The 23,404-nt window shown below is 42.9% G+C and overlaps 1 protein-coding gene across 1 annotated transcript in view; it reads right to left on the bottom strand.

The window, feature by feature from the left end:
- CDH17 (cadherin 17) overlaps window positions 1-23,404 on the bottom strand; it is a 336,495-nt gene that overhangs the window by 249,592 nt on the left and 63,499 nt on the right. The window lies entirely within an intron of this gene.

Below are 23,404 nucleotides of genomic sequence, written 5' to 3'. Positions count from 1 at the left end.
ATCTGCAAAGAAGACCAGCTCCCCACACTTCACGTGTCCTGCGCGGGGCCCTTCTGCACCTGTGTTGCTTGACGTGTTGTCCGGTTGCTGGCCCGCTGGCTAGTAACCTCTGTGACGACGAACCTTTAATTTCACCTTGCTGGTCTGGCTCCTCCAGACTGGCACCCGCTCCTCTGTGAAAGAGAAGCACCCCAGACATTCCTGGTCTGCACCAGAAGCAAGTCCTCCATCCTGCGTGGGTTCCGCTTGCCAAGGCTTGTTGGGTCCTGACTCGACTTCGACGCCGCCGACTGCAAGAGCCTTCGTGGGACAGCTCACCTCCTGGTCCTGGTCGTCCTCGACGTCTCCTGGTACCCGTGGCTGCTACGACAAGCTTCACGTCTTCACCTGCATCTTCACGACATCGCCTGGTTCCTTCCTGGCTCCTTCCCGGCTCCTGGCTGGTGACCTAGACTCTGTCCCTTCTGCTTGCAGGTTCCTTCCTTCTTGATCCCCACCTTGGGATCCACCGGACACACTTCACTGACTGCCTGTCAGCAACATTCCTTCAGGCATCCATAGAAGTCCACGACGAAACCCGACGCAAGTTCACACCTATGCACCCGCAGCCCGTGGGCTAGGTAACTTGGGTACTTCGATGCTCACAAGGGTATTGACTATCCTAGGGTCTAGTTTCCGAGTCTCGACTTTCTAGCTATACCAGAAGTGTCCTAAAACTGCTTATTTCTAACTGCTAGTAATTCTATCGACTTTTACGCATTACGCGTGAGTGTTTCCACTCTGCACCTGAATCCCGTGGGCCTCCCACTTCCTAACTGTTGGTAGTTTAGTGTAGCCCCAGCGATTCCCTAGGCCTAGGCCTATCCTGTGTTCGTGACAGTGGTCCTTATACCACTTACTTAGTATATGGTTTGCGTGGCACCTAGGGCCTAACTGTATTACTTACCTGTGTGATTTAATGTATGCATAATTAAGACTGTGTTGTACTTACCTCGAATCTCATAAAGAGTGCTGAGGGTTTGACTAGAATAAATACATTCTATTTTTATATATATCTGTTGTGGTGTCCTTTCATTTGGTATTCAAGGGATTACATATGGTATAACAGCTGGCTTCACATGCCATTCAGAGTTTAGCCTAAGACTGCTCTTGTCTATGCTACCACTAGGATAGCTGGTCTATACGGTTGACTTTACAACCAATCACCATAAGGGTTGTTTGGACTGATACAAGGTGTACACTAGAATTAGTGACATCATATATCAGGCCAACTTCTCACACCATGTTGTCTCAATGGATTCCTGTTTCTGGCAGCATTTGAGAGTCTATCTTACAATAATATGAAGGAAGGACAAATCCTTACTTCACAATTGCAGTGACCCTACCAGAAAAAGCAGCATTCACTGAAAGATTCTGTAACTGCTACATAAGTAGATTATGGGTGCAATGGACAGCAGTTACTTACTGATTTTCAGGCCTTACTATGATATAACAAAAAGTAACTCTCCATCTCTTTAAACCATTTTATCCTTATTGGGGTCTTCCAATTCTCTACCCACTATACAGCTTCATTGAATTTGTTGATGAATAACATTACTTTAAGGCCACCTAATTTCTTTCTATCTTGGCTATACAGCACCAATCATCTAATTAATGACTCTATAACATTTGAAGGTAATGACCTGATTACCTGTTTCTAGGGGCACTGGAATTATGCAGCAATAGAGGACAGAAATAAATTATTAAAGTGACAAGGGGACTGGTTGAGCGTTTGGCAGACGGATACTCCATCACTAACCTGACAGATATCCCGTCTGCCTTATTACAAGGGCATTATGAGTTTAGTTGTTAAGAACAACTCCACATTTTCAAAGTAAGTAATAAAATTATCCTGTAAGATGAGGCCTAGAAGAGATCAGAAGCAGAAGAACGGTTGACTCAGAACTTCTACGAGGAGGTCTATAACTTAACCCAAAAGACCAGTGATTCCCTGAAAAGTCTTTAATGTTCACTGAAAGAGTTTCTAATGCTGGAACACAACAGTGATTAAACTTCGTATATTTTTTAAAACCATTTTTTATTGGTTACATACATAGGTTCACCATTAGCATTACATTATTACACTAACACTTTCTTCCAAAACAAAAGTATGACAATGTTCTCAGCACAGTTTCTGCTAGGCCTGAATGGAGTTTGCAGAACTCTGCGAAGTGAACAAAAAACTCTGCCGTGCCACGTGGAGTTCCGCAAGTGGTGGAGTGTGTTAGGTCGTGCTTTTCGTGCTGATTTTTAGCACGGGGTGTTTGTCCTGTGATGGAAAATCAGCACAAATGGCACCAAGCGCAGCGCAAGAGGACGCTGCTTCTTTCTGCCGCTCGAGTAATGTTCTACTCGATCAGCAGCTTCCGCAAGATTTCTTAACGCGAGCGGTCGCGACCATCTGTGACCCCCGCATTGAGAAATTATGCTGCGAGGTGGTCTAGTGTTGGATTTTCCTCGCTCGAGCTCGCCAACCTAACGTTGACAAGCATTAGCAAGGAAAAATCTCCTTCAGAAGTCTGTGTGCTCCATAGAGTGCCTAAAGTTCTGCAAACTCCGCAAACGGAGCAGAGTTCACCGCCCAGGCCTAGTTTCTAGCACTGTTTAAATGATAGTGACATCGGTAAATGAATAAAAATCATTCAGCGTGAGGAGGAAGAAAAAGGCTACCTAACATGTTTAGTGAGTTACTATTTAGTGTACTTACACCAGCAATGTTATTGATAACACATAACAACGCATTTTAACTCAGCTCGACCACTCGTTCACATGTATTGTGTTATGATGGCAGTTCTGTACAGAGTGTCCCACAGATCATGTTCTGGTTTTAGGGCTATGAGTAGGAGGGTAGATATGCTGGTTGACATATTACATATTGGAATGTCATCTACTCGACACATCACTCATGTGAGATGGTTACATTGGGCTCAGGGTCATCTAACTTCGTACATTTCAAATTATTCCTAACATGAATGGCAAGACCATACCTTTCTTGCCAGAGTGATGTGCGACTTCGAGAGTATAGTTAGGAGAAGTTACATTGTTCAAAATATCAAACATATCATCTGCGAAGCATTTTTCAGATGGATACCCAGCTGGTGGCCTTAAATACCCGCAGCTGCAAATATGATTAGCTGGAAAAACAACTGACGCGACAAACTGCAGAAAATGGCTGCAGCCAGTAGGCACTTTTACATTGTAAAACATGGCGGACCCGCCAATTGGTTTGTCAACCCTCGGAGAAGTAGCAAAAAGGAAATGATTAATATAAAGAATGCATATAAACCTCAAATTGAGAATAAGCATGTAAACAAGAAACGTTAATGCAACATGTCCAAAAATATTGGCACAGCCTCCTTTCGATATTCACCCATGTAGTCAATCAATCCTTAAGGTAAAGCAAGGGTAGATTTAGAAACACCAGTACAATAGCAGAAAAATACAATCTACTTAGATTACTTGTGATAACTGTGGACATGCTGTGGGTTGGGCTAAATACCCACCCCTGCACATGCGGCTTACTGGAGTTACATCTAGCATGTGAGATAAATACATTTCTGAGGTTTTTAGTGCCTTGGGATCTTTTGATGGTCGAGAGTAGGATGCCTGGTTTGGTGTGAGGCACAGAATGCCAGCTTACATTTTCTTCTGGCCTTGAGAGAGTGCCAATGAAGATCTTTGAGTACCAGAGTGGATCACTGACATAACATCGGAACCAACAATATTGTGACCAAAAATAATGTGACCAAAAATATTGATTACAAAAATATTGTTTTCTTTTACTCAAAATGGTAAGTTCAGAAGTATCGGGAAAAAAATATTATTTTACACAAATATCATTATAATGCATACAAAAATATCATTTTTAAATACAGATATATAGCTTAAAATAGTAAACCTTAGATATTTTAAAATATGGCATTATTATAATGTAAATGAAATAGTTTTCAATACTATTGCATACTATATAAAATATATACTTATATAAACACATGCACATAAATACATGTGTGTGTGTGTGTAAATGTATATATACATATATATAAAGTACACTATTAATGAAACATATTTTACATTACATTTAAAAACAGGGACATTATAGTTAGGTTCACATTTCACACGCACAAAACCATAATAATTCAGCAGTTATTGTTACCTGAGCTAACTATAACTTACACACTCGCAATGCACTGAAAGTGACCGCACATATTACATCACTCATGACATGGTTAGTGGCATCACTGATGACATCTCAAATGACATAATATCATCCAGTAATTGTGAGTGTTTTCTAAAAGTTTCTGAGTGTAAAACGTATATACTAAGGTATCACAAAAGTTAAGTTTGTTTACTTTGTGTACTTCTAATGAGTGATTCTATTTTAAAACATAGATTATGTGTGTCTGTGTAACTGTGTATCACTGAGTGTGTGTGTGTGGCTGTATGGGTGAATATGCGGGTGTGTGATTTGCTGTATGGGTGGGTAAGTTGCTGTGTGAGTGCCTGCATGGGTGAGTGTGTGTGTAAGTGGTGTATAAATAAGTGAGTGGGTATGTGAGAGACTGAATATATATGTGTGAGTGTTTGTGTGAGTTTTTGTATGGGTGAGCGAGTGGCTGTGTCAGTGGCTGTATGAGTAAGTGAGCGGCTGTGTAAGTGGCTGGGTGAGAGATTGGCTGTGTAAGTGGCTTTAAACTATAGGGTGCATGAGTGGCTGTATGAGTAAGTGAGTGTGTGAGTAGCTGTAAATGGTGACTGAGAGAGTTCATGAGTGGCTATAGGGGTGAGTGAGCAGGTGCATGAACGTTTGTATTAGTGAGGGTACATGAGTGGTTATATGGGTACGTAAATGGGTGTGTAAGTAAGTGTATGGGTGAGTGAGTGGGTGTGTAAGTGGCTGTATGGGTGAGTGAATATTTGTAAGTGAGTTGAGAGAGGCTCTATGGGAGGCAATGTGCTTGTCTCAGTGACTGTTTAGGTAACTGAATACTTATGTTAGTGAGGGAGGGTGTGAGTATCAGTATGGGTGAGTGACTTCTTGTGTGAGTGCCTGTATGAGTGAGCGGATGTGTGAGTGGCTTTATGCATGAGTGAGTGGGTGCATGAGTATTTGTATGGGTTTGTGAATGGGTGTGTGAGTGGGTGTATGAGATGTTTCATCAGGGTGTAAGTGGGGATGTGAGTAGTTCTGTGGATGATGTCATTAGTGATGTCAGCAATGATGTCATTTGAGATGTCATCAATGATGGCACTGACCCTGTCATGAGTGATGTAATATTCAGGTTATAAGCAGTGCATTGAAGGGGCGTAAGTTATAGTTAAATCAGGTAACTATAATTGCTGAATTTCTATGGTTTTGTACATTGGAAACCTGAGCCTAACTATAATGGACCTGTAACCTTTGTTTTTTTCTGTGAATTTCTAAGGTTTTTTCAATCCTATTTCCTAACTCTGATTACCCTGTAGCCTTTGGTTTTTTCAGTGGATTTGAAAGATCTTTTTAATGGTATTTCCTAACCTGTACCCTGTGAGAGTGAGTGTATGAGTGAGTGCATGAGTATCTCAGTGGGTGTGTGTGAGCGAATGTGTGAGTGTCTCACTCGGTGTGTGAGTGGGCATGTGAGTGTCTGAGTGGGTCTGTGATTGGGTGCATGAGTGTCTGAGTGGGTGTCTGTGTTGTTCTGTGAGTGGGTGCATGAGTGCCTGAGTGGGTTCTTCTCATTTTCCGCCATTTTTTGGGTCCCTTATGACCTTTATTTTGCTTCTTTCTGCTCATTGCTATCCCTTATTTTTTCTCTTTCTTCTCTTTTCTGACCTTTATTTTGCCTCTTTCTGACCTTTATTGTGCCTCTTTCCGCTAATTTCTGACCTCTATTTTGCCTTTTCTACACATTTCTGATCTTTATTTTGCCTCTTTCCGCTCATTTCTGAACTCTAGTTTGCTTCTTACTGCATGTTTCTGGTCTCTATTTTGCCTCTTTCTGCTAGTTTCAGACCTTTATTTTGCCTCTTTCTGCTCATTTCTGATGTTTCATTAGCCTCTTTCTGTGCGTTGCTGACCTTTAGTTTGCCTCTGTCTGCTCGTTTCTGACCTTCATTCTGCCTTTCTGCTTCATTCTGCCTCTTTCTGCTTCCTTCTGAACTCTATTTTGCCTCTTTTCTGATCTCTATTTTGCTTCTTTCTGCTCGTTGCTGACCTTATTTTGCCTCTTCTTGCTCGTTTCTGATCTCTGTTTTGCCTCTTTCAGCTCACTTCTGAGCTTTATATTGCCTGTTTCATCTTGTTTCTGATCTCTATTTCGCCTCTTTCTGTTCTTTCCTGAACTTTAGTTTGCCTATTTCTGCTCGTTACTGATCTTTATCTTACCTCTTTCTGCTCATTTCTCACCATTGTTCTGCCTCTTTCTTCTCACCTCAGTGCTGACCTTTATTCTGACTCTTTTTGCTTGTTTGTGATCTCTATTTTGCCTCTTTCTGCTTGTTGCTGACTTTTATTTTGCCTCTTACTTCTCATTTCTGATCTCTATTTTGCCTTTCTGCTAATTTCTGACCTTTATTTTGCATCTTTCTGCTCGTTTCTAATCTCTATTTTAACTCTTTCTTCTCATTGCTGACCTTTAGTTTGCCTCTTTCTGCTTGTTTCTGATGTTTATTTTACCTCTTTCTGCTCATTTCTAATCTCAATTTTGCTTCTTTCTGACCTTTATTTTGGCTCTTTCTGCTCATTCCTCACCTTCATCTTGCATCGTTCTGCTCATTGCTGACCTTTATACTACCTCTTTCTTCCTGTTTCTGACCTTTATTCTGCCTCTTTTGGACTTTCATTCTGCCTCTTTATGCTAGCTTCACACCTTTATCTTGCCTGCTTCTGCTAGTTTCTCACCGTTATGTTTCCTCTTTCTGCTAGTTTTTTACCTTTATTTTGCCTCTTTCTTCTCTTTTACCTTGCACTGAGGGGGGAGCCTCAGGGGCCTGTGCTCCCAGTCTGCTCCCCGCCTCCTGCGGGTGCCGGCATTGTTGCTGCATGGAGGGAGCTGCTGGAAAGGCAGCTCCCTCCATGCAGGAGCAATCTTATCGTCTCTTTCCCTGCCGGCATGTCTGCGGGCAGGGAAAGAGATAAACCTGTTTCCAGCATATGGGAGCACTTTGACAGCTCCCGCCCGCTGGAACCGAAGTGTTTGCTTTAGGTTGGCAGGAACTGTGACAGCTCCCGCTAAGCTAAAGCAAACAGCTAAGATCCGGGGTGTGCACACCAGGACATAGCAGGAGCCGGCCCTGGGGGGTGGTGGGCCCCAGGGCCATTTGGCTCCAGGATGGATGCCAGCCAGCCCCTCTTCTTTGATCGGAATGTGCTGCCGGCCCCGGGGAGGTGGTGGTCTCTGGGGCTGTATATGGCCCCCCTCCATGTGTAAGCATTGAACTAGGTCCCGGGGAGGTGGAGGTCCTCAGGGCCAGAGGTCCACGCAGACCCCCTTCATTTTGTTTATTGTGCCCAGGGAAGGTGGTGGCCCGGGGCTTCTAAAAGCCCTAGGAGGGAGGTCTGTGCACTCCCCCTCCTTTTTTAAAAAACACCCCAGGATAATGGTAGCCCCCGGGGTTCAGTGTGATCTGTGTGGCTCCCCCTACATGGTTATGAAGCTCCGGGAGGTGGTGCCCTTGGAGGGGGGCCAAGTGCACCCCCCTCCTTTTATATTTATTATACACTGGATGTCCCCAAATCCTGGCCCACCCGGCGGCTTTATTAAAACAAGCACCAGAGACTGTGCTTGTTTTAAAAAAAAAACTTTTAGCACAAATTTGCAACTCCGTTTCAGCAGCAAATTTCTTTCTAAGTGATTGTTTGCCATGGCAGGGGTCCCCTTGGGACCCTAAGGCCAAGACTTGGGTATCTTGGCATTCGTACCCTGCCTCCTTTTCTTTTGTTTAAACGTTTTATGTGAGACTTTTGAAACTTTTTGCACTTTACCGCTACTTTGCACATTTTACTGCGTGTCCTGCACCACCTTTACTCAGCCTGTCCCCGGTCTGTCGCGGCTTGTGCCGGTTGAACAGAGGGACTTGAGGCTATTTCCGCTGTAACCCCACTGAGAGAGCTACATTTCCGGGTGGGACAGCGTTCCAGCATTTGGCCACGTCCCTCACGCGATTTAAAAACCCTTCAGAGCATGGACGCGCGCACCGGCGCGCCAAAGGCAAGCCCGTCTGCGCCCGTCCGCGCCTGACCACTGCCAGCCGCCAGGACCCCTGCGTAATTCGCTTTGCATTATTGGGAAAGCTCATCTAGCATCATGTTGTGCTATTCCAGTGTTGAATTGCAATCTCTAAATCCCCTAAATCCACAAAACAATGGAAAGCCTATGCATATGAGTGAGCCCCTAGTTAATCAACAGGCCATTCCCCATAGCGGGAATAAGATGATGATGAATGCATCAAAGCATGACACAACTGATACATTTGCCATTAACACAAAAGAAGTTTTCAAATCGCTTACGGCTTTATATCTTAACGTGAGGTCTATACCTAAGCACGCACTCCAACTTTGGAGCCTTTTGGAGGCCGAAAAACCCGATATTTGTTTCATTACTGAAACGTGGCTTCATAGCCAGGCCTCATCCGATGTTGCCGTAGCCTTTCCCCCTCAGTATCATTTAACCAGGGTTGTTAGGGAAGTTGGCAGAGGAGGAGGTATTGCAGTCGCAACCAAGGCCCCCGTCGAAATAAAGGTATTAGAGTCTTTCACCAACACAATGTTTGTGATATTGATTTTCAATATTGGAATGCCTGACTCTGAAACTTGGAGAGGAGCCTTAGTTTATAGACCCTCTGGCGCCCTAAAACGAAATTTGTTAACCATCTGTTGGAAGTAATAGTGTCACACGTCCTAGCCACTGACAATTTTATCTTAATTAGAGATTTTAAATATCACGCGGAGCAACTGTCAGACTCTGATTCATGCCACCTAGTCGGGGCTATGGACACACTAGGTTTGACGCAGAGGGTAATGGGCCCAACGCATCTACCTGGTCATACGCTAGATTTAATATACACAAATTCTTCCAAATTAATCATTGAACCACCTCTCCCAATATTATGGACTGATCATTATCTTTTAAAATTTAGTATGCCCATAAACTCTCATAGGAAATCAGGGCTGAACAGAAGAATTCTGATTCAGCCTTGGCGTAAACTAACTCCGGACGCCTTCTTAGCCCATTTCAAGCCACAGCAGATATGTCAGACTGACACGGTGGAACAGGCCATAGCTATTTTAGAAACATCTATTATATGCGCATTGGACAAAGTTGCCCCAATGACTAAGGTCAATGTAAAAAATAAAGCTTCACCGTGGTTCACGACTGCACTAAAAATCGACAAACAAATTAGTAGAACAGATGAACGTCAATGGAGGAAAACCAAAACTGACGAGGATCACAAAAATGACAGACAGTCCCATCTTAATTATATAAAAAATATCAAATTGGCTAAAAAGACCTGCTTAAACCAGCGAATAAACAACGCTGCACACTCTAGTAAGGAACTCTATAAAATATTAAAAGCGTTCACATCCCCTCTGGTTGAGCAGTCTCCATTCGCCCCCACTCAAGAATGGGTAGAGTCTATATCTTCCTTCTTTGATAATAAAATTAAAACCATTTATTCATCCTTTCCTCATCATGACCTTGATCAACACCAGCTAAGCGGGAATATGCCTATGGCTCCCCAACTGGTGGAAATAAATGATGCCCCACGGTTAATGGAATTTGAACCCATAACCATCACTGAAGTACTAGAAGGCTTAAGTAAGATTAAATCAGGTTCCCCAGCAGACCCTTTTTCACCCCGCTCCTGCACTAAAATCATGCCTTTATTTGCTAATATTTTAACTGAAATGTTTAACATGTCACTAGAGCAAGCCAAAGTTCCGATCAGGTGGAAACATGCTCAAGTTAAGCCGATTCTTAAAAAACCTTCAGCCGACCCCAATTTACCAGTCCATTATCATCCCATCTCCTTGCTACCCTATTTTGGGAAGGCATTGGAGCATCTAGTCAACAAACGGCTTACTGCCCACCTAGACAACCACGGTCTCCTGGACTCCTCACAATCTGGATTCCGGGCTGCCCATGGTACGGAGACTGCAGTTGTTGAGATTATTGATAACATCAGGCTCACATTGGACAAAGGGAACCAGCAATTCTGGTTCTCCTTGATTTGTCTGCAGCCTTTGATACCATCTCCCACAGTATTTTTAAACATCGACTGTGGGAGGTGGGTGTCAGAGGGAAGCCTTGAACTGGTTTGAGAGTTAGCTTTCGGACCGTTTTACCACAGTCCTTGTAGACTCATTAGCCTCATGCAGTCATCCAGTTACTGTTGGGGTCCCACAGGGCTCTATTCTCAGCCCCATGCTGTTTAATTTATATTTAACACCTTTAGCCGGTATCATCAGATCGTACGGTTTTGAAACTGTGTCCTATGCCGACGATACCCAATTGCTTGTCACTTGTGGCTCTGATTACGTTGGCACACGTTCTCGTATCAAGAGTTGTATGGTCCAAATAAACAACTGGAAGAGCAGAAATAAGTTACAACTGAATGGCAGCAAGACTGAGATCATATTATTTGGTAAAGCTGAGGGATTCTGGGCGCAAGACTGGTGGCCTTCGGAATTAGGCTCTTGTCCCTCCCCTAAGTCTACAGTACGCAACCTAGGAATTACCATCGACAGTTCTCTGTCCATAAAAACTCATGTTAACCAGGTTCTAGGTTTATGCTATGCGATTATGCGCAATCTCCGTAAAATCTTTAAATGGTTACCTATCAAAGCTAGGAAACCTTAGGTGCAGGGTCTAGTCATCAGCCGTCTTGATTACGGTAATGCCCTGTTCACAGCACTTAATGAAGATCTGCTTTCCAAGCTTCAGATTCTTCAGAATACCGCGGCCAGACTTGCTCTTAATCTCCCCCTAGATCCCCTTCTGTCCCTAATCTCAAAACCCTTCACTGGCTTCTAGTGCGACAAAGAAGCCATTTTAAAATTCTAAGTCTTACACATCAGATAATGTACGATACTGGCCCTAATTACCTAGCAAAAAAATTACAATGGTACATGCCAGGAAGATCGTTAACGTCCGGTACTAAAGCATACCTTGTTCAGCCTTACATTCGTATGTCCCATAATGGTGGCCGCTCCTTTTCTTACCTGGCCCCCTTGCTATGGAATAAATTACCATCACACCTCTTGTCCATAGTGGACCACAAATGCTTTCTTAAAAAGCTGAAAGCCTGGCTTTTTCCTCAGTCGACATTCTATCAGTTTCAGGTCGCTGTCTGTTATCTCTGTTTTTCGTTGCAAGCGCCTTGAGACCTTCTGGTGATAAGTGCGCTCTACAAGAATATCTGACATTGACATTGACATTGGCATATCTGACATTGACTTGGCTGAAGCTGAGTCCGAAGATGGCTGCCAATACTTCCTGGTTGAAGTGTTTGCAGCCAATTAGATTTTATGCATGGGGACTGTTGGATCCTCGGAGGGTCCATGTCCCTATATAGCTAAATTTGGATTTCTTTTAATATATCAAGAAACTACTGAATGAATGCACACCAATTCACAAAAAGGTCGCTTTCTGAACCAACTGCTACCTTTCTGACAAATTTGTTGTTAGTCGTGTCTAAAATCCCTATGGAAATTTGCATGGGGAAAAATGCATTTAGGGAAAGTGTTGGACTTCGGAAGGGTTGAATCTACTATTCCCATTCCAGTCTATCCAACAGTAGGGAAAGTTTTGGACTTCGGAGGAGTAAAATGTACTATTCCCACCCAAGGCTGTGCAAAAGTAGCAGAAGCGCTGGACTTGGGAGTAATAAAATGTACTATTCTCATTCCAGTCTGTGATTCAATAGTGAAAGCGTTGGACTTTAGAGGGGTTACATTTACTATTCGCAGTCTAGTTTGTGCAACAGTAGGGAAAGTGTTGGACTTCAGAGGGGCAAAATGTACTATTCCCACTCCAGGCTGTTCAGCTGTAGAGAAAGTGTTGGACTTCGGAGGGATTAGATTTACTATTTCCACTTCAGTCTGTCGACCAGTAGGGAAGTGTTGGACTTCGGAGGGATTAGATATACTATTCCCACTGCAATCTGTGTGCAAAAGCAGGGAAAATGTTGGACTTTGGAAAGGCTAAATTTACTATTCCGACTCCAGTCTATACAACATTAGGGAAAGTACTTCACTTTAAATACAAAACATGTCTAAATTACCTATTAATTTACAACAAATATAAATCTGTTAATAGGAAAATTATTAATTACCAAAAAATTCTATATAAAAATAGAAAAACAATTAAACTTTGTACATGTTTATCAAAGAATTTAATAATTAATTATTAATTATCAGTAAAAAAACTATTTATTATTAAGTACCTTCCCGCAATATACCCCCACAAACCTAGCAGCCCACACCTAAAATGAATAATCAATTAATTATTATTTAACTTCCCAACCTACACCCCTACAAACTTAGCAGCCCCATCTAATATTTAACTTACAAAATATAATTAATGCACAAATTACACAAATAATAAGTACATAACTGGAAATAAGTTAATAATTAACTGTGAATTCATTATTACTTAATTAACTTCTCAACCGATACCCCTACAAACCTAGCAAGCCACACCTAATATGTATTTTTTTTGTAATCGTTTTATTAAACAGTTGCTCAGTATGCATCAATGTTTACATTTGTGGATAATAACATGATGATCCAGTGCGGAGAGAAATCCACCACAGCAGTTTCAGGTAATGACAAAATCAACAGACATATCCTTTGGATAAAAGTGTATGCAAGATGAAACATAAATGTTTACAATCCTTGTTAAAACCATGATCCTCCCGCCCTCAGTTCCTAAGTTTCCCTATATCAGCTCCATTTGCCCCAGATTTTCTCACACTTCCGTGGGCAGCCCCGACTCTGGTAGATCTTTCTTAATTGATATAATTATTAATCAATTAAATAATTAATAATAAATTAAAAAATATTTGTTAATTAACTATACTTGATGAAGGGGCTGATTACGATGCCAGTCGGACTGACTTCTGCGGTCCTGTCGGAAGTAGCCGGACCACCACGATCTTGTCGGAAGCAGTCGGTCCTGCCACTGGATTACGATGCATACATCCTGTTCTCCAGCTGTCCGCCGACTCTAACAGCCTTTCTCCGACCACTGAAATGGCGGTCGGAGAAAAACAGCATCCATGGGTCACTACAGAGATTTCCGACCGCCATCCGGATTACAATGTGGGTTTCCAACAACCCGACCATGGCGGTCTCACCAACTGCCTCGTGTCATCAGAAATTATGGATCTGGGGTGCATACTCACCCAAATCTGATTCTCTCAAGCAGTATCTGCCGTGGATCCCTTCCCCCAGGTCCCTCCTACATCTGATCAGCTGCACCCTGATGACTGCGATTCTGTAGGTGCTGGAATCCAGGTAAGTCCTTATGTGATATGTATCCCCATTGACTGGACTGTGCACATTCCGCCACACTCCAACAATGGGGTGCATGGTGCACAAGGCATATCCCCACATATGTCATGCATGTCTGTACAATTCACATGTTTTCTGTAATTTTGTTCACATTTGCAGCGACATATTGGGGGATATATGCCCTGCCGTAGATGCGACCGCTGCATAAGCAGTGGTTGCATCGTAATATGGTGTGGGGAACTTCTTGGCCTCGGCAGTTGGAAAGAGCTCACGAAGACGGCAGTTGGATGGTCCGTCCATCCGGCATTGTAATCAGGTCCAAACTTCCCACCCCTTAACTGTACAAACCTAGCAACCCACTACAACACTATAAATTATTATTAACAATTAAATAAAAAATTAGAAATGACTTGCAAGTGCAAGCTATATTTAAAAATATTATTAACAATTATACAGACAAAATTAACACATAAAATTAATATATGGAATAAAACACATAAACATAATTAAAAACAATATTTTTGACAACCACATTATTAAAAACTATATGAACAGCAAAGATATTCTTGAAAATTATATTATTTACCTAAAGAAATCGATTTCTTGACAACGATATTTCTGCATTACAATATTTTTATGTCACAATATTTTTTTTCTGCTACTACTGCAACTCGATTTTTCAAACTTGATATTTTTTCAAATACCCACTGGAGTTTGGTACTCAAATATCTGGCAGCAAAGTTAGTGACTGCTTTAATAGAGGATATATAGAGACAGCAGCTAGGGCAAACGTTCCAGTCCATTGCTTACGACCGTAATTAACTCTTGATTTGCACTGAGCACTTTGCAGAGGAGAAGCGGGAGACTACATATCCCGGCAGGCTGACCAACTCGCCGTATGCAGGAGACACTGCCCATGTGCCAGGAGGCGTATTTTAAGATCCCGGTCCTCACACAGCGTGGGACGTGCATGGGCACGCCCAGGTTGTACGGCAGGCCAGTCTGCGCCCGTCTTAGACCGGAGGAGGCCGGACTGGGCCACCCATCTAACACCTGCTATTTGGCCATCATTTTGTCAGCTGTAGTTGAAAGTTTCGCTGGGATGGTAAAAAAGAAGCCTACAGTGACGTCAACCCCTGGGGTAACTATAGCCACCTTGCATTCATTTCTAACTAAAGCCACTAATGCCATTTCTATGGAAATTGCTATAGCAGAGCATAGGCTTTTTGGGGGGGCTGGTGACTGCGCTTATTTGGCGGGCCCTGAGGGCATGATTCTTGCTCCAGAGTCTAATGATAATTCTGGAATATTGGGCCCGGGACTTCCGGAAGCTGGTAATTTGCTTCCAAAGGTGCTGCAGCCTTCAACGGAAAATACCACAGAAATAGCTATGGCTAACCCCACATCAATTACTACCTATTTTACAACGAAGTCTACCATTCTTCCACCGGCAAGCGGAAAGAGGAAAAAAGGCCCATTTAAAGAGTCAGCCCCCCTAAAACAAAAAAGGCAAGGAAGACAACCCTTTCCAGTCAACCCTAGATTGGGATACCGCTAACCCGATTTTATTACGGTCCCCAGAGGATCTTTATGTTTTAGTATCCCCTTTGCTTCAACCAATTTTGTACTGTGTTGAGTCCATCGAACGAAATTACAAGAGCTCTTGAATCACAGTTCTGGTTTTAAACAAAAAACTGCTCCTGTTTATGATGTTTTACAACATCAAGAAATTCCTTCCGATGCTCATCTTCTGCATTTACAGGCAGTTAGCCATCTAACTGCGGGCAAACCTGGATCTGGGGTCAAAATAACGCCCTGTACTACATCGCCTCAAACTAATGTTAGTTCAACAACAAAATGCGCCAGAGACGTTCCACAGGTGATTAGACCCCCAAATGCTACGCCCCTAGGCCCTTCCCCCCCTGTTCTTCATGAGTCCAGACCACCTATCAGAAGCTCGCAGAGAGAATATAACCAGTTACAGGGTGATTCTTGCAATCCCATATTGAATCTCCCGCCTGCAGCCTGCCCATATGTCCTAGTGCTGGTGAATGTTCCAGCCTTTGGAGCCGCCCAAAGAGAATCGACTTTACAACTAATGGACAAATCTCGGCATTGGCTTGCTAATCACACAAGATCGGGACACCTAATACAGAATCACTTAATAATGGCGAGAAGAACACCATGGATTGGTCCAACCATAAAGGCCCTTGAGGGTGACAGTTGTGTGTTAAATTTTGATAACTCACTTATTGTGGAAGAGGTGTGGTGCCGCGGCCAGGGTACCTGACTCTGGACCAAGGGGTTCACGGTTCGATCCCCAGCACTGGCGGCAGGTTAGCCCAGCACCATGTGACTTTGGGCAATAGCGTGCTTAATCTTCCTGAGGGCCACCAGTGCCGGGACACCTCTCCGGATGTAGCTGTGCACTTTACAAATGCTGGTATTTCATTTCATATTGTAAGAGATTTACTTTTTCAATCCTTGCTGGCTCACAAGGCGCCTACTAAAATTTCCTTTGTACCCCTGGGATTTTTCTATGACCCACAGAATTTGCAATGTGGGTCAGTCCTTACTAGCAGTATGATTCTCCCTGTCCGCGATAATACCTCTTTGTTGAAACATATAAATCCTCCAGATTATTTCTCTTATAACAGGTTTTCCCCCCTATCACGTTTGGACTCCTGTGATTGACTCGTACCAGCTAATCAGTCATCCTACATGCCACCTGAGTTAGGGGAAAATAGGGGCGCTGCTAATGATGATTGTTTGTCCCTTCAGGGGGTTCTGGATCCACACTTTAACCAGAGCCATGATCCCACAGCTTTACCTCGCCCAGTGTCCCAGGGTACTCATTATATGAGATAGATTCAATTACGGGGCAGCTGTTCCCCACATTTTATAGAGCAGAGTACTCCTCCACGATCGACTATATTATTTCCACAGACACACTGGAAATACGCTTTATAGAATCAGAGTCAGAATTCTCAGCCCTCAGCGATCATGCCATGCTTACCTGTGCCCTATGTTGGCATGAACCAAAATCGCGTAATTGCACCACAGTCCCGAACCTACTCTAGCCAGGAAAAATGGCTTTGTGCTAAAGTGGGACAGAGTCGATGATACCAAGTTTTTTGCAAATCTTCTCTTGTTAAACCAAGAGGCTATTAAATTCTGCTTGGACCTCTGGGCAGGTCAAACCCAGGTAGTTGAGGCATTTAGTAATCTTCTAACTAATATTAAGTTACAACTGGCAATGCCCACTGTCAGCAAGAGCCACCCCACAGCATCGTTGGTTTGATAAGTACTGTGTCACAGCCTCAAACAAACTACGGTTAGCTCTTAAAACTATACCAAGGGATAGAGGCCTAATTCGTACTTTGAGGGATATCTATAAATCTGCGAGATTAAAACAGTTTAAATCTGAGGCCTGGGATAACCTAAAATGAGCTTCTACACATCGCGATAACAATGCATTTTGGAAGATGATTAACACTCCTCATTTAAATGAACGTGGTGGTCCCTCTACAGACATACATATTGATGAAGACTCCTGGATAAGGTACTTCCAGGAAATCTTCACACTCTCAGACATTTTTAACTTGTCAGATAGTTTTCCACCCAAAAAGCCACCTCCTTAGCCATCTATGAAAGAGTCAGGTCCTAACGGGGTCCCTGTGGACATATTCCTATTGAATATCCCCTTCTGGGCTCTTTGGGTAAATGTGTTTTTTTAACGAAATTGCACAGTCTGGTCCTCTGCCCTCCTGGAAACAATCTGTTATCATTCCAATCTTCAAGAAAGGGGATTCCTCCTCCCCTGCAAATTATCGACCTATGTCTTTACTTGACAGTACGGCCAAGCTAAACTATTATTGAATAATCTGGAAGCTTGGGCGGAGGATAACAAGATCCTCACGGATGTACAGTATGGTTTCAGGAATGGCAGGGGAACCATTGACCAGTCTCTTCATTTGTTCTTGATAAAAGGAAAGTATACTGTGGCAAAACAGGGCACCATATTCATGGCCTTTATGGACCTTTCTATGACCTTTGATTGTGTTTGCATAGTAAATTTTGGCTTATTCTGAAGGAAATGGGAGTCAACAAAGCAATTATATAGAGTTTATTAGAGATTTATATAGGGATGCCACCGCCATGGTTCGGTATGGGAGGCATGGCGAATGCACTGATTCCTTTAAGATTGAAAGGGGTGTCAGACAAGGGTGCGTCTTGGCACCGTTTCTTTTTGCCCCCTACACTAATGAATTAAATACTGCCTTGTTTTAACAGCGCGAAAGATATTCCCCATGTTCTGACGACTCCCCTTCCAATTCTGCCTTATGCAGATGATGCCGTTATATTGGCAAGGACCCCTCCATCCCTTCAAAATTTGATTGTAGATTACTCTGCCTTTATGAATAAATTGGACCTACATGTTAATAAAGCAAAGACCCATATCATGGCATCGGGGTCCAAATAAGAAGCAGTTTAGCTTCCATCTAGGTGGGGATAAAATAGAGCTAGTTCATTGTTTTAACTATTTAGGAGTTGCTTTTGATGACAAGCAGAATAGGAAGGAGATGGTGCAGAAGCGATCAAATCTTATGGCCCAAAGTACAACTGCCATCTTTAGGTACTCCAAGAAATTAGGATGTAAACCATTAAGGGAAATGTTCAAAATCTATCTGGCCAAAATTGTATCAATTGCCACATACGGAGCGGCTATATGGGGGGTATCGGAGGTGAGGGCACTTCAAATCATAGAGGATAACTTGTTAAAAGATTGCTTTCACTCCCTTTAGCTGGTAATAATTTTATTGCTCATAAGGAACTAAGTTTGCCTTTTATCACTGACACTATCAAATTGTCCCCTCTCACTCTATGGCTTTCAGTCTGGAAAAGAAGCTCGGTTGATCTAAATCAGAAGATCCTAATAGATATTATGAACCTAGCTATTGCTCACAAAATCCCCTGGCTTTCATATGCTCATCAAACTCTTGCCTCCCCAGCTGGGGCTTGCATATTTATATGACACTCCTTCCTCATGCCAAAAATTCCCTAAAGCAAGCTTAAAAGATATTTTTATAAAGAAAGCAGTAGCAGAAAGATGGGCTAGATATAGAGGCAAACAATCTGTTAGGATCTATGACACTTTACCTTACACCATAGTTATTTCCTTGTGTTTGTAGAGAATAGACAGCATCGCCATATTTTGATCAGATTCAGATTAAATCATATACCGTTAATATTGTGCCACCCGAATAATGTTTTTTCTATAAACGATATACCCCCTTGCCCCTGTAATGATAAGGCAATCCAATCTACTGAGCATATTCTCTTTTTAGTCCATTTTACATACTAGAGAGAAAGAATTTTATTGTACCACTTTTACCCAAATTTTCACTTTGTTCTTCTGCACTTGCACTTTCCATATTTTATCAACTAGAAACCGTGTTCGTGTGTTTCACTGTCATCATTATTATTGCCAGCTATAAGATCTCGAAAAGCTTTATAGTACATTTCAGATTGTATTTTTTATAATGACTGTCTAATTAGAAACTCAATGCTTACTGCTATTTTTCATCTTTTAATATGAAATTTTTAAACTTAATTGCTCATTGACTTCTCTGTATTATAATAATTTTTCTAATTACGGTTTCTTGTATCATATGTAATGATGTTTTACTCATACTTTCATGCATTCTTTATTGTAATGCAAAATAAAGGTATGTGATGATAATCCCTCACCACTATTCTCGGTTCCGCACACACATGAATAAAGTGCCCTCATAAACGTTTTACTGCTGCCCAAGGAGACAAATAATTAGCGGAACACTGGTTCCCATCCCAGATTGCTAATCCTTCTTAAGTGGCCAGTTGTTCACCACACCTCTTCATTCCTAGGTCCAGAGACCAAATCATTGTCCTCTGGAAAGCAGGGTTGTTAACTACAACTGCAAGAAGGTGATTGTGCTGGGCCTCTGAAGTTAGATGAGGATCAAAACTTGTTCTAACTCAATTTTGGCTCTGGCAGTACAGTTATATAAAGGTAAATTCCACTAAAGTTATCAAAAATGAACTAGCCCCACAAAATGAGATTTTAAAATCTGAGTGGAAACTAATTTTGAATAATTTTGCTAGTATTCTTCCCAAATGAAGATATATATTAGGGATTTTATTGATAACAAGGCATGTTAACGGAGAACGTAGTTTAAGCTACACATTAAAACGCCTTTTTAATATTTTGTCACTGTAAGAGTACATTATTTATATAATGTAGTGTGACACCTTTTTATATAGTAAGCACCCAACCCTGTGGGCTTGCAAGGCACACTGTGGAGGTGACATTTTAATATAAAAGAGGTTTCCAACATGGCAAAGATACTTTTCCTTTGCATGTGCCCCTGCAGTGCTTTTACACTGCAGTGCAGCCAGAGCACAGCAGTGCTTCTGCAGCCTCATATTGTTGTCATACATGTGGGTGCTGTAAGTAAACATTGCAGTCGCAAATACTACTTGTCTCCCACACTATTGGTTCGCTTTCGGACCATCTGCCTTAAAGGAAAATACATGAAACTAATTGGGGAAATCAATTTGAACAGTGATATTTTATGGGTACTGGATATCAGTGTCACAGGGTCCTAATCCCAGCACAAACTAGGGTCCACAAAGAGGCAAACAATTCAGCATCACATTTCCTTTGGTTTTGCTTTGTTCGCCATAAATTGGCAGGGTATGCTCAGACGTGAGTCCCTTGCTCACTTTGCCACTGGATTCAAGCAAGCCTGGCTGAAGACGGCTGAAATGCCAGAAACTGGTCCTAGGAAGCTTGTTTCCGGTCCAGGGAAGACATGGCTTGGCAGTTCGGGCTGGACTGTTCCAATGAGGCACAGGGTCAGACCGATTTGCATATGGCCATGTCTGAACTGGGGTGGCAGAGTGGGCTAAAGAACGGTGAAGGATTAAACCCAGATCAGTTGACTGGGGGTGAGTGCTTGCAATGTTCAACACTCCGTCCATCATTTCCTTTGGTTTTGCTTTGTTCGCCATAAGTTGGCAGGGTATGCTCAGACGTGAGTCCCTTGCTCACTTTGCCACTGGATTCAAGCAAGCCTGGCTGAAGACTGCTGAAATGCCAGAAACCGGTCCTAGGAAGCATGTTTCCGGTCCAGGGAAGACATGGCTTGGCAGTTCGGGCTGGACTGTTCCCATGAGGCACAGGGTCAGACAGATTTGCATATGGCCATGTCTGAACTGGGGTGGCAGAGTGGGCTAAAGAACGGTGATGGATTAAACCCAGATCAGTTGACTGGGGGTGAGTGCTTGCAATGTTCAACACTCCGTCCATCATTTCCTTTGGTTTTACTGGATATCAGTGTCACAGGGTCCTAATCCCAGCACAAACTAGGGTCCACAAAGAGGCAAACAATTCAGCATCACTGCAAAAATAAAGTGGCTTTGCTGCTGGAGCCCTGAATTACTCATTTACCATTTGAGCAGGCAATGCATGGCTTTGTGCCTGTTTGTACAGATGTCCTTAGCGTCTTTATTTTTTGCTTATCTGCTTTCACTTATATATCTGTCAAATTCTACCTTCACATCTGTGTTGTTGTTGCTTATCATTGGGTTATTAGACCTTGATGGATGTAATGGATATAAGAAATGATTATTAGATAAAATGTTGCAATGGATTTCCATAGTCTTCCTTGAATGATGGAATTGAGCTCAGTATAGGCTGATCAGTTTTCATCAATCAGATATTGCGGGTGGGCATAGTTCCAAAGTTTCTTGTCTTGTAATTTTGATGATGCACTCCAGAACTTTTTAAGTTATCATCTTCATGACACTGATTCTTGAACTTAAGTGTATTTGCATTCTCAAGATTTGGCAGTCTTATATCTTCTGTCTTTTTGTGTTTATCTCATAAATACTGACTAAATAGACACGTTTCTTCCAGTGCTTTCAGGTGAAAATGATCTGCTCTCTGAATGTTATTCCTGTTAATCGCACTCACTTTTAGATCTATTTTGTTCCCCAGTGGTATAAACTGTGTATAGAAAATGTTGGTTCTGGGTTCCCAACATTAAGTACTTAATTTTAATGAAAAATGGGCTGACTTAAAAAATTCAGGATATGCATTCAATTCATATACTCTTGACTTCTGAAACCCTTAATATGTCATCTATGTAGTGCCACCATTCGCAGACTTTTTTGCTCACCATTATCTTCTACGTGCACGTTTTCTACATAATTGATATACACATTTGCATATACTGGTGCCACGTTGCTCTCCATGACAGTACCAGTGCATGTAGGTGATACTGACAACTGCAGCTGCATATGTTGTACTTAAGCGTTATTCTCGACATTGGGTACATTTCTTTCTGGATGGGATCTCAGCCTGTCTTCCATTCCAGTGCTTAATTTGAAAAAAATAAAATGAAGGGACAGGGCCCTCTGCAGGAGGCCACTGCAGCTGGCACCATTGCCCCTGCCATGCTGCCAATGATAGTAACAACACAACTACTAACCAGCATACTCCTACAAGTGTGACAGTTGGGACTATTCCAAGCCCCCACAGCTATAACAGTGGCTTGGGTGGCAGGTAATAGTCCTTTTTCATTTATATTGAATTAATAATTTACTGCTATTGTGGTCATCTGTAAATTAGCCAGACAGTGCCACCTTGTGGCAGACTGTCACAAGCACCGGTGTTGACAATTAAGTGCTGGTGTGGAGCACAGGAAACCACCAGCTCAAATTAAGCACTGCTTGGGCTCCAGGCAGCAAAATGAACTGTGTGCAGCTGTCAGGAAGATTGTTTCTCTTAGCACAGGCCGAGTGGCACTCAGTACTGCATGGCAACTCACTCAACCAGGGAACAGCGGCAAAGAGACCAACTAAGTGACAAAACAACACACTGTAAAGCTCTTGATGGGTTCGACTGATGCAGTACACAGGCCAGGGAAGTGGAAGGTGCAGGATGGGGAAGCAGAATGGCGAGGGAGAAAGACACCTGTAGGAGCTGCTAAAGATTGCAGAGAGGCTGCTTTCTGTCCGTCGCACCACCGTCATGTTAGAAAACCTGAGCATTTGAAAATCGTCTTGTTCTCATCCAAAACATGAATGGCAACCCATCAAGCCACTGCCTGAAGGCAATAATCCAAACAAGCCAATGCCTGAAGGGGCTCACTCACACATGCCATTGCCTGAAGGGGCTCACCCATACAAGTCACTGCCTGAAGGGACTCAGCCACACACACCACTGCCTGAAGGGCCTTAGCCACACACACCACTGCTCGAAGGGGCTCACCCACACATGCTATTGCCTGAAGGGGCTAACCCAAACAAGCCAATGCCTGAAGGGGCTCACCTATACAAGTCAATGCCTGAAGGGGCTCACCCACACACGCTATTGCATGAATTGGCTCACCCACACAAGACATTGCCTGAAGGGGCACACAAGCCATTGCCTGAAGGGGCCAACTCATATAAGTCAAGGCCTGAACAGGCTTATCAACACAAGTCAATGCCTGTAGGGCTAAGCCATACAAGCAAATGCCGGAAGGTGCTCACCCATAGAAGTCAATGGCTGAAGAGGCTCACTCATACAAGTCAATGCCTCAAGGAGCTCTCCCACACAGGCTAATGCCTGAAGGGACTAACCCATGGAAGTCAATGCCTGAAGGGGCTCACCCTTACAAGTCAATGCCTAAAGGGACTCACCCGTGCACGCCAACGCCCTTAAATGGCTTACCCATACAAGTCAGTGCCTGAAAAGGCTCACCTACACAAGCCAATGCCTGAAGGGGCTAACCCATACAAGCCAATGCCTGAAGAGGCTCGCCTATACAGGCCAATGCCTGA

Source organism: Triturus cristatus, chromosome 5_1 (genome assembly GCF_964204655.1).
Source record: "Triturus cristatus chromosome 5_1, aTriCri1.1, whole genome shotgun sequence".
Taxonomy (NCBI): Eukaryota; Metazoa; Chordata; class Amphibia; order Caudata; family Salamandridae; genus Triturus; species Triturus cristatus.
Note: the sequence above shows the minus strand (reverse complement) of the source record. Positions and strands in the feature narration are given on the sequence as shown.